At 41.4% G+C, this 11,032-nt stretch overlaps 1 long non-coding RNA gene across 1 annotated transcript; it reads left to right on the top strand.

Annotated features, from left to right (window-relative positions):
• Positions 1 to 2,194, top strand: LOC131704963 (uncharacterized). The gene is made up of 3 exons (XR_009310075.1): positions 1 to 102; positions 535 to 742; positions 1,299 to 2,194. It is a non-coding gene; the product is annotated as an uncharacterized LOC131704963 (long non-coding RNA).
• Positions 2,195 to 11,032: the final 8,838 nt, after the last annotated feature.

The raw sequence follows: 11,032 nt of genomic DNA on the forward strand, positions 1-11,032 counted from the left end.
TTGCAGAAGGCATCGGAATAAATGTACAAAATCCATCAGAGCCAAATCATTTTTTGCACGTTCCCATTCAAGTCAATTCTGCTGGATGAAGTTCCTGTTCAGGTAATATTTTGTAGGTAGTTGTATATAATGACTCAGTTTTAAAAATAATTGCATAATGATTGCCATACCCGAATTCTTTAGAAATGATAAAAATAAGTTTACTGTTATATTTATTTAGAAAGTAAACATTCTTTATTGATCACTGATATACCATGACTGGGCAGGGGTTGCGCACTGACTTTTATATGTATGGATTTGCAAATAATTAATATTATATTAGCTGCTCTTTGAGAGGATCCATGATTTTTTAAATAGGAAATTGCATATAATCATGTGCTCTATTGTTATTAGTGTGTACAATAATACTTTAAAGTAAGCATTGAAATGATGTATTCTAGATATATAAGCATGAGTAGAATCTACATTCGACTGAGTAGAATCTACATTTTGTAGATTTAAAATGATTATGGTTTTATCTTGCTTGTTCATTAGGTTTGCTCAGGGACTGCGTTTGCGACAAGTCGACATGATTGATGAAAATATTGTTGGTAGTTCCACAACTCTCTCAAAAATGGCAAAAAAATGCAGACACATTTGCATTAAGGTTGTGCACTGTCTGCAAAGAAAGGGAAGCATGAAAGTTGGAGGACGCAGGGAATTTGTGGTAACTGATGAGTGCAAGTTCTGCCATCACAGAAAAGTAATTGTCTACCTTTATTTAATCCTTCAGAAGAAGAACCATATGCATTTTAACTCCCCCTACACAGTGTGCTTAGGTTCCATTTTATGAATGACATAAAATATCAATGTTTCAAGCACAAATACAGAATTGTAATATAACTTGGAGATATAATATGAAAAGATAGAGCATGTCAGAAAAACGTGAAATGCTCATGTGGTTCTTCATCTCAAGGATTCATTAATACAGTGAACAATTGCTCACCAAAAGTCAATGGTGAGATTTCCTGTCCTAAATTTTACTATTTGTCCTAACCCTTTTTGGCTTTTCTATTGTACTGTTTCCTATATTTTTATATTACATTCTCATTGATTTTTATTTTATTATTATTACATTTTTAATTAATAAACAATGCTAGAAGTTCTTCATATTGCATTCGAAGTCATACATTTTTTTGTGTTCATAAGCACAGAATGATAATTATGGAACTGATAAAAAATAATATAAATACATAATTAAGATGTGTAAAATGTAGGCGTATATATGTATTAAAAATGCTTTATTAATGTTTTTGCAGTACCACAAAGGAAGAATGAGACAAACCTGGAAAAGAAAGAGCTGAGTCTTTGGAATGCTTGGATGTAACCAATCTTCACGGAAACCAGTACTAAAACTTGTGCAAAGCAGATTGGTTGGTTCAACTATCATAAGTGATGAGTGGAGAGCATATTTTCAGAGACTTACTGAACATGGATATACACATCACACAGTAAATCACAGCAGAAACTTTGTTGATGGCTATACAGGTGCTCACACACAACACATTGAAAGGGCATGGGGTCAGTTTAAATCAAACATATGGAGGCTGAGAGGAAACATGACAGAGAAGTTACTCAAAGAGCACCTTCGGGTAATTGAATGGACCTACTGGCTAACAAAGAAACACAAAAAAAAGAGCCTTTAGGTCGTCTTATTGATGACATAAGGAAACTATCATGTATAATTGTTTTTTGTTATTTTGAATATTATTTTTGAGAATTAGTATTAATTACGTAACCAATTAATTAATCACCAATCACTGAGGCTGTGTGGTCCAGTGGTTAAAGAAATGGGCTTGTAACCAGGAGGTCCCCAGTTCACATCCCACCTCAGCCACTGACTCATTGTGTGACCCTGAGCAAGTCACTTAACCTCCTTGTGCTCCGGGTGAGACGTAGTTGTAAGTGACTCTGCAGCTGATGCATAGTTAACAGACCCTCATCTCTGTAAGTCGCCTTGGATAAAGGCGTCTGCTAAATAAAAACTTTTTTTTTTAAAGGTATTTCTGAAATGTTGTTTTTATATGGTTTTAAAAGTGAAATAGAGTGAATGAGTAATTGATAAGATGTTTTCATTGCTGGGTTTCAAGGTTTGACAAAGTTGGTTTTGCTATGATGTTCTAATTGTGAGAAATAAAGTAATTTCTAAACTAAAGTGGTGCCTTGTCTTGTCACTTTATTTTAAGGGCCTATTCACTATTAACTAACTCTTTATAAATATGGTTATTAACAAATAACAAATATCCTATTAACAGGCTAGTAACTGGTGTTTATTAATGGTGTTAATACTGATTTATTCATGGGCTTACTTCTAAGTCCTACCACAACATTTACTCTATAAGTTTACATCAAAGTAGGTCCATTTATTCATTGATTTATCAACTGAGAAAAATTACAATACATCAAGTATCAAACAGTCTATTAACTATTAACAAACGGTTAACAGGCTAGTAACTAGTGTTTATTAATATATTTACTACTCGTTTGCTAATAGTTAATAATGATTTATTACTTCTAAGTCCTACCACATTTACTCCATATGTTTACATCAAAGTAGGTCCATTTATTCATTGATTTATTAACTGAGAAAAGTTATATTACAACATAATAAACAGTCTATTAACATTCAACAAACTGTTAACATGGTAGTAACTAATGTCTATTAATACAAGTAAATACTATATTAACTGTTAGCAAACTGTTAACAGACTAGTTACTAATGTTTATAAATACAAGTAACAATAATCTATTAACTGTTAACTAACTGTTAACAGACTAGTAACTAATGTTCATTAATGTATTTACTAATAGTTTGTTAATAGTTAATAGGCGCCCCTTAAAATAAAGCGTGACCAATATATATATATATATATATATATATATATATATATATATATATATATATATATATAATAGATAAATAGATAAAAAATATGTGAGCAGATATAGGACAATACATAAATAAGCTAGAAAAAGGCAAAAGAAAAGTTTTGCAGGATCTATCTATCGAGCTAGCTATCTATACACACACATTAGCCTAATAATAATAATAATAATAATAATAATAATAATAATACACTTTAGCAGAGCCTTTCATATTAAAGATACCACAAAAAGAATAAATTTAAATAGGAATAAATCTAAACTGCACTAATTATACTGACAGTCTACTTAAAATACTAAATCTTATTATTATTAGGCCTATTATTATTATTATTATTCAGATACAAAATAGTGGTACCACTGAATAAGAAATACAACAGAGTATTGAGTAATTATTAAAATGCAGAAAGAGCAGTAATAAAGCAGTTACACTAGGATATTGTCAGCTGTCTGATTTGGTATCTCCTGTGTTTCTTACTGTATTTACACCCAATATCAATCTTGTGTGTGTGGGTGCACCATGTGTTGTGTGTGTACTGTGTATATACATTCATATTACTCATTAAAAAAACTTGCATGGTAATTTACTTTAAAGTTTTGAAATCCAAATATATATATATATATTAAAAAACAGACTGCTTTCAAATCAGCACAATCGTTTATGTAACAGGAAGGCTGCATAGTTAACACAATAAGCATTAATTTGTTAGACTAATGATAAGTACCGTATATTGTTTTAGCTGCGAGTAATATCATCTAGGCTTGTATTACCAAAAAAAACAACAACTCATTTTTAGCTAAGACCAAGATTGCTCAAGTAAGATCATTGTGACAAGTTACGTATTAAAGAACACGTCAAAGATGTTTTTGATGAAAACAGAGCATAGCTGACTATGCACATCACAAATAAATCATGTCGCCCTGTCAAAAACGTTAGTAAATGATTGCAAAATGTAGCCGACAACTGCTGCGCATGCACATCACTCGTATTTTACCTCAGACACGAGCAAAAGAAGAATCAGCCATGCCCGTGAGCCGATCTAATTTTACGCACTGAGCCTGGGGATACAGATTTCTGAGGGGATACTGAATCGGGCGTTACACCGGGATAAATACACATGTGTGACATAGAGGGGTTCCCCCCTGTGAGAAGCAACTTTGAAATAAGTGGCCCAGAGTGATTTAACCCCGGAATACCCCAGTTACTTATAAAATGTGTGTTAAATTTGCGGTATACGAATAAGAAGCTTAAATGTGAATAAGAAGCTGGCGAATAAGAAGCCAACTTCACATCGTCAACCTACTTGCTTAATGTCTGCATTAGTTGCAAAAAGTGAAGCAACAAACAATTTCTGCAACAAAGTGGCTAAGTCAAACATATCAGTGTTATTTCACAACGTAATAAGTGTATACCAAGAAACACAAAAATCATGAAATGAAATCCTAACAGTATTATTTTACTTTAAAAACAATAAGCTTTAAAAACAACCAGCTTCCTGATTATAGCAGAATTCAGAGGAAGATTTGTCTTTAATACATTTACTGAAACACAGTAGCGGTTTTAGGCACGCGCAGCCCATGCAATTGCATGAGGCCCCTGGCATCAAAGGGGTTGCTGATGTGGTAGCTCTGTTACTATTAAAAATATATATACAGTATATTCACCTCAAATCTGCACCAGCATGAATGACTTACTGTAGAGCCCTGCGTTCTTCACGGCTTGTTTTTTTAACCTGTAATTTAGTTCTACAGCCCCAAGATGTCTATATAGCCTCCATAGCAGTGGCTGGGAATGCACTTATTGTGACGTCTATATAAATCATTTATATTAAATTATTTATTTCTGTTTTAAAATGGAACATTTTGCCTGCCAAATTTTTTTTTTTTTATATAAATATCTGAAACAAAAACACACTGGAAATATGAAAAAACGACAAGTTATCAAACGTGTCCATCCATTTAAAGTGGAGATATCAAAAACCCAAGCCAAGTTTCAAGAAACCATTGGGACAGCCTTGCCCAGCACAAAGCAAATAGGCACAACTGTAAAAGCGGCTTCAGGCACAATAAAAGCAGATCGAACTTGCATCAAAAGCACAAGCCAAGTTAGTAGAAACAATTGGTGCAACCTTGACCCCCACCGCTCAGGGAACTCATAAATGTAAATACATTATTTATAGGTTTGAATTTACCAGTACAATTTTAAGCAAATCATTTAGTAAAAAATAAATAATTACATTTTCCTGATATCGGATTCTCATTGGGCACTAATATATATTTCGTCAACAGAAGAGAAGTTCTGTAACATATGTAAGATGTGTTTATTTATTTTTCTTTGTTTTGTTTTTAGGGTTTTGTTTTGTTCTTGGAATATAATGTAAAACAAACAAAAAAAGTTTTTTCATAAGAAGCCCATAAGCGTTACTTATGTTTGCATGAAATACAAAAAAAAAAAATCCATTCTCATTTCTTGTGCATTAGATTTTCCTATTAAATCTAAGCATTGTTTAACCCAGTCTTCTATCACAGATTGACATTGCACTGTGAAAATGTGCCCATACCATATGAAGAAACACTTCTTTCAGCATTCACAGAATTGATAGCAACTGACAAATATGTTTAAGCCTAAATTAGGAAATAGTTCTGCATTTCTCCAAAATTCGGTCACCCCTTTTCTTTTGCATATAGTTGATAACCCTCCATTTCTGATTTACAGCAAGCATCAAACCCTGGAATACAATCTAACCGGAGGGATTCTTTATCCAAACTACAAACATGTTGTGGATCTAAAACCCCTACTGCCTTCTGACACGTGTGAGCTGGTTAAATAAAACGTTAGGTTACTTACCGTAACCCTGGTTCCCTGAAAGAGAAGACGACCACCAAAACATTACTTACGGGATATGCCTTCTATTGGTAGGTATTCACTGAGCTCTTTATATCTTCCTGAGGTGAAGTCCTCGATCCCGCCTACCGAGGGATTAAAAAGTCAGCCCATGGAAGCCATTTTTGCATCGAACCCGTGAGGATGACCGATGCGACCTCGCTGGTTGGTGGTCGTCTTCTCTTTCAGGGAACCAGGGTTACGGTAAGTAACCTAACATTCCCTTTCAATTCAAAGACAACCACCAAAACATTACTTATGGTATACCAGAGCCGTCGCGAGGGAGAAGGAACGGCAGCATATGAGGGATGCATCAGAACCGTATAACCTAAGGTTAGCGGTGCGAGCGTGCAACCTCAAGGACTCTCATATCTAATGAAAGCAAGGCAAGATCTATCATGATAGTACCTGGAGAAAGTATGCGGCGTAACCCAGCTAGCCGCAGTACAGATATCGGACAGCGAGGCCCCTCTGAAGAGGGCCCAAGATGTAGCCAACCCTCTGGTAAAATGTGCGGCTACCCCCCCAGGTGGTGGCAAGCCGGCACTATTATTATACGCAGTCGAGACTGTGTCCACAATCCAGTGCGACAGTCGTTGCTTCGAGAGGGGCTGTCCTAGGGTCCGTATCCCGTGACAGAAAAAGAGCTGGTCAGAATGACGCAGAGCTCTTGTCCTATGCACGTAACACCTCAATGCCCGCATCGGGCAGAGGAATCTCCTATCCTCCTCCGAAGAAAATGGAGGTGGATGGAAAGACTCCAATTCCACAGACTGGTTCATGTGGAAGGCTGTGATCACCTTAGGGACAAAAGCAGGGTTTGTACATAGTGACACCCTGCTACCATCGTCACAAATACGCTACAGGAGCTGTGCACCGACAGCGCCTGTAGTTCACTGACCCGCTTAGCAGAGGTGATAGCCAAGAGGAAGGCTGTCTTCATAGATAGATACTTCAACTCTATGGAGTGTATGGGCTCAAACGGGGCCTTCGTGCGAACCTCCAGTACAATATCAAGGCTCCATTCGTGGAGAACGACCCTCTTGGGAGGCGTAATCGCCGAGCACCCTTAACCCTTTGCGGTCCTATGTCGGACCTGGTCCAACATTGCAATTATTCCTATTCAGTCCAATGTCGGACCCTGTCCGACATCATTAAAAAAACACAAAAAACTGGTTTCTAGTCGTTTTTTCTCCGGAAAATGCCGAGAAAACCATTCAATGGCCGAGTGGGAGCGACAGGAGCCGAGACAAGCCGAAAAAAGAAAATGGCGTATCTCATGAATAGTCATACTTGCCCCTGGCATCAGATAGGGGCGGCCATAAGGAAACAAGCTGCCTGTTACTGAATCAGTGCACAGAGAATAACACAGACATCTGCAGAGCTTTTTGAGATGTTTAGTAATAAATAATGACTTGGATCGCATTATTTAGGAGTTTGGTGATAAAACGAGTGATCAGGAGATGATCGATCAGTATGTACGACTATTATTATTATTATTATTATTTATTTATTAGCATATATGAAAGCTATAGCGAACGAAAGGGTGGGGCGGGGCTGGAGATGCCTAGAGAGTGCTTTGTTGATATGCAGGGCCTTTTAAACCCATTTGACTGTGGAAAAAAAAAAAAATTTAAACAGCGTGTCTAAAATTAACTGCGCGTGTGAAAATAAATTGGACCTGACGCGCCTGACACGCACTTAATAAATGGACTGCAAAGGGTTAAGAAAATGAGTTGCCAAGAAATGCGCACCTGGAGATACAGAGTCTATGGGGGCATGGCATGCAGAAATGGCCGCTAAATACACGTTCAATGTAAAAGGTGACGTACCAGCATTGAGCAGTTCGTGCAGAAACTGCAAGATAACTTCTGAAAATATCTCCCTAGGGCTGACCAGCGGTCCCGTTCTGTGGCCAGACCCATAATTGGAACCTGCCCCTTTCCGGATGCTAGAGAGTGCCTCTTGCGAAGCGGGATCTCCCAGGGCTGGCCTTGTAAGAGCTGACATAGGGTCAAAAACCAGATTCCCCTAGGCCACCTAGGGGCCACTAGGAGAACTGTCACCTTCTCCAACTGGACCTTCTCTAGAAAGGCCGGGAGCAACGGTATCGGCGGGAACGCGTAAAGGATTGTCCTGGGCCACTTGTGGGCTAGGGTGTCGACTCGAGTGGACCGCCTAAGCAGTGGATGGAGTACCACAGGAGGCAGTGTGTCGTCTCCGCCGAGGCGAAGGTATGCACGCATCGTACTGGAGTCCAGCCAGAGCCCCAAGTACATTGTGCACTGCACCGGTGTAAGCCGACTCTTTCCATCATGCACTTAGAAAACGTATGAGGAGCTAATGAGAAGCCGAACAGCAACACGGAAAACTAACGTAAACGCTTCCCTGAATGGCAAAGCGGAGGTACTTCCTGTGCACGGGATGAATGGTCAGCCGCTGTCATCCAGGGGATCTGCAAAAAGGTTGCAGCATGTCCCATTAGTGCCGACACAGAGCTCAAAAGGGGGCACACTAGCTTCCGAGGCAACCTCGGAACTAGGCTACACCTCAATAGAGAGCACACGCTCCTCTCCTTCCTCCATCTCAGTGGGGAAGGAGCCCTCACCCCAGTGATGGCGCTTCCCGCTCACCCTGAGCTCCCCGGGGGAAGACAGGGGCTGGTACTGGGTGTGGCGATGGTGGCGTCGGGGCTGCGGCTGGAGCCGCAGGTGCCTGCTGCCTCGACAGAAGCTCTAGGACCTGGGCCATGTGGGCCTAGAGGTCCATTATGTCCCTTGTCTGCTTCGAGCGCTTAACCCGTCTCGCTTGTGGAGATGGGGAGCGGCTACTAGGGGTCCAATCCCAAGCCTGCGCGCAGGGGATATCCTGCGAGGGGCTCTGGGACAATCGGAGGAGTGGGGGGAGTGGGGGGAGTGGGGGGAGTGGGGGGAGTGGGTCCCCAAGGACCGTTGATGGTTCGGCCACAGTGGATAGAGCCTCCGTCCATGTGGCCCTAGCCAGCCTATTACTAAGCACCCGGGGCTGAAAAGCCGCGCAGATGTCGCAAAAAGGGCCAAATTGGCATGCTGGACACCCAGGCACCGTGAAAATGGAGTATGCCCATCCTCCTGGGGCAGGTTTGCCCTACAGGACGTGCAAGCATAGAACCAGGACATGCTCGCCGTCATTCCTTTAATATCGCCTGGTATAAAAGGCTCAGGCGCCGCACAACACGTTTGCACAATGTGCAAGGCATGGGAGCACTTAAGCACCGCATGCACCGAAGCACCGCGTGCACCAGACTATGCATGCACCAGGGTACTAAGTACCGCATGCAACAGCTAGCACCGTGCACCAAGAGCACCAGCCGCCGTGCACATCGTGTGCACCAAGCACTGTGCCCTGAACCTTATTGGCGCTTAGTGCAGCAAACACTGTGTGCGCCGAGTGCACCAAGCACTGTGCGCACCTAGTGTATGGTTACCGTGTGCACCTAGTGCACCGAGTACCGTGCACACCGAGCGATCCGAGCACCGTGTGCAGCAAACACCACGTGCACCAAGCACCCCGTACACCTGGTGTACCGAGCACGGAGGTCCCTACGTGCACCGAGTACCATGTGCACCGAGCACCACATGCACCCAGCACTGTGTGCACCGGGTGTACCAAGCACCGAGGTACTAAACACTGTGCGCACCAAGCACACCGGGCACCATGTGCACCACGTGCACCGAGCTCCAAGTGCACTGAGGCGCTACGCGCACTGAGGCACCGAAGTACCATGCGCACCGTGTGCACCAAGCACCATGGACACCAGGCACCGTGTGCACCGAGCACCATGCGCACCGAGGCACTGAAGTACCAAGGGCTGACCGTGCACTGAGCTACCGAAGCACCGGGGGGCAGCTGAAGCAGCGGTGCCTGCCCTGACTGTGTGTAGTCACACACCTGGTCAGTGTATAGCATAAACCAGGGAGACACAAAGGCTAAAGCCGCAGTGGGCAAATTGAAAAACAACAGGTGGAGGCAGCCGGCGAGTTCTACTCTCCAGCGGGGCAGGGGAAATACACGGCTGACTGGCTGTTGTTTTTTAAACTGCACTGCAGCTAATCCACATCACAACACAGGCAAGCTGTCAGGTCACGCAACAACAACAATACCATTTTGTATTTATTTACTGTATATTTCACGGAATCACTCAACAGCGGGGTTACAGCAAGGCCTAGCCCCGGTGGAGGAACTGCGTTCTCCCCAAGAGTGTAGGCCAGAAAAGACACACATGCACTCCTTTAAATCAATACTGCACAGGCAGTTGCTCACATATGACAGACAGTAAGAAAAGGCAGCCTGCAACGCAAGCAAGGCAGGCTGCTGAAGAAAGGAGCAGAAATGCAGGGTAACTGCAGTCGACTCAGAAAAGTTATTTTTGAAATACGCTCAGTTTCAGCACAGAGGTCTTACCTTACCATCTTGAGAAGCAAAAAGAGAACATGGCTTCCGTGGGCTGACTGTTTTATCCCTCGGTAGGCGGGATCGAGGATGTCACCCCAGGAAGGGGTCTATCGGCAGCTCTGATATAAAGAGCTCAGTGAATACCTACCAATAGGAGATCCCATAAGTAATATTTTGGTGGTCGTCTTCAAATTGAAAGGGAACATGGTTTTATTCTGCATTGATTGTGGTTGTAGTAACTCATCAATTTTTCAAAAATTTAGTGGAACAATGTTTATTCTGACTTCTGTGCTGTACAAATATAAGAGCGAGCGATATCTTCAAACGATAAGAAGTCTGCATGTGTAAAATGCATTTTGTACGAAAACTGAAAACAAAAGTGAAACCAGAGAAGGAAACCTCTCGGAAACCTCCTGATGTAAGAGCTGAGTGGATTCCTAGTGGTTAAAACACTGGACAGTAAGCAGACAACTTTCTTGTAATTGCCACTGTATACATTTGTTATCTTTTGAGGAAATAATCGAGCAATCTATCCATAAGAAATTAAGTGTCACTTCGTAATCGAGGTTCATATTTCAGTGATTCATATGCAGCTTCTTAAGGAAATACTGGTGTAACGTAAAAATTTGCTACCTGTGCAGTGTTAGAAAGTGGTACATTGTCAGAATGAGGTACTTGTGCCAAAACTTGACCCGTGTAATGTCAGAAAGTGATACGTTGTCACATTGAAAGTTGTACGCTGTCAGATTTTGGTACAGGTGCAATCAGTTGTGATCTGTTGGGTGTTTTCCT

Source organism: Acipenser ruthenus, chromosome 33 (assembly GCF_902713425.1).
Source record: "Acipenser ruthenus chromosome 33, fAciRut3.2 maternal haplotype, whole genome shotgun sequence".
NCBI classification, from domain to species: domain Eukaryota; kingdom Metazoa; phylum Chordata; class Actinopteri; order Acipenseriformes; family Acipenseridae; genus Acipenser; species Acipenser ruthenus.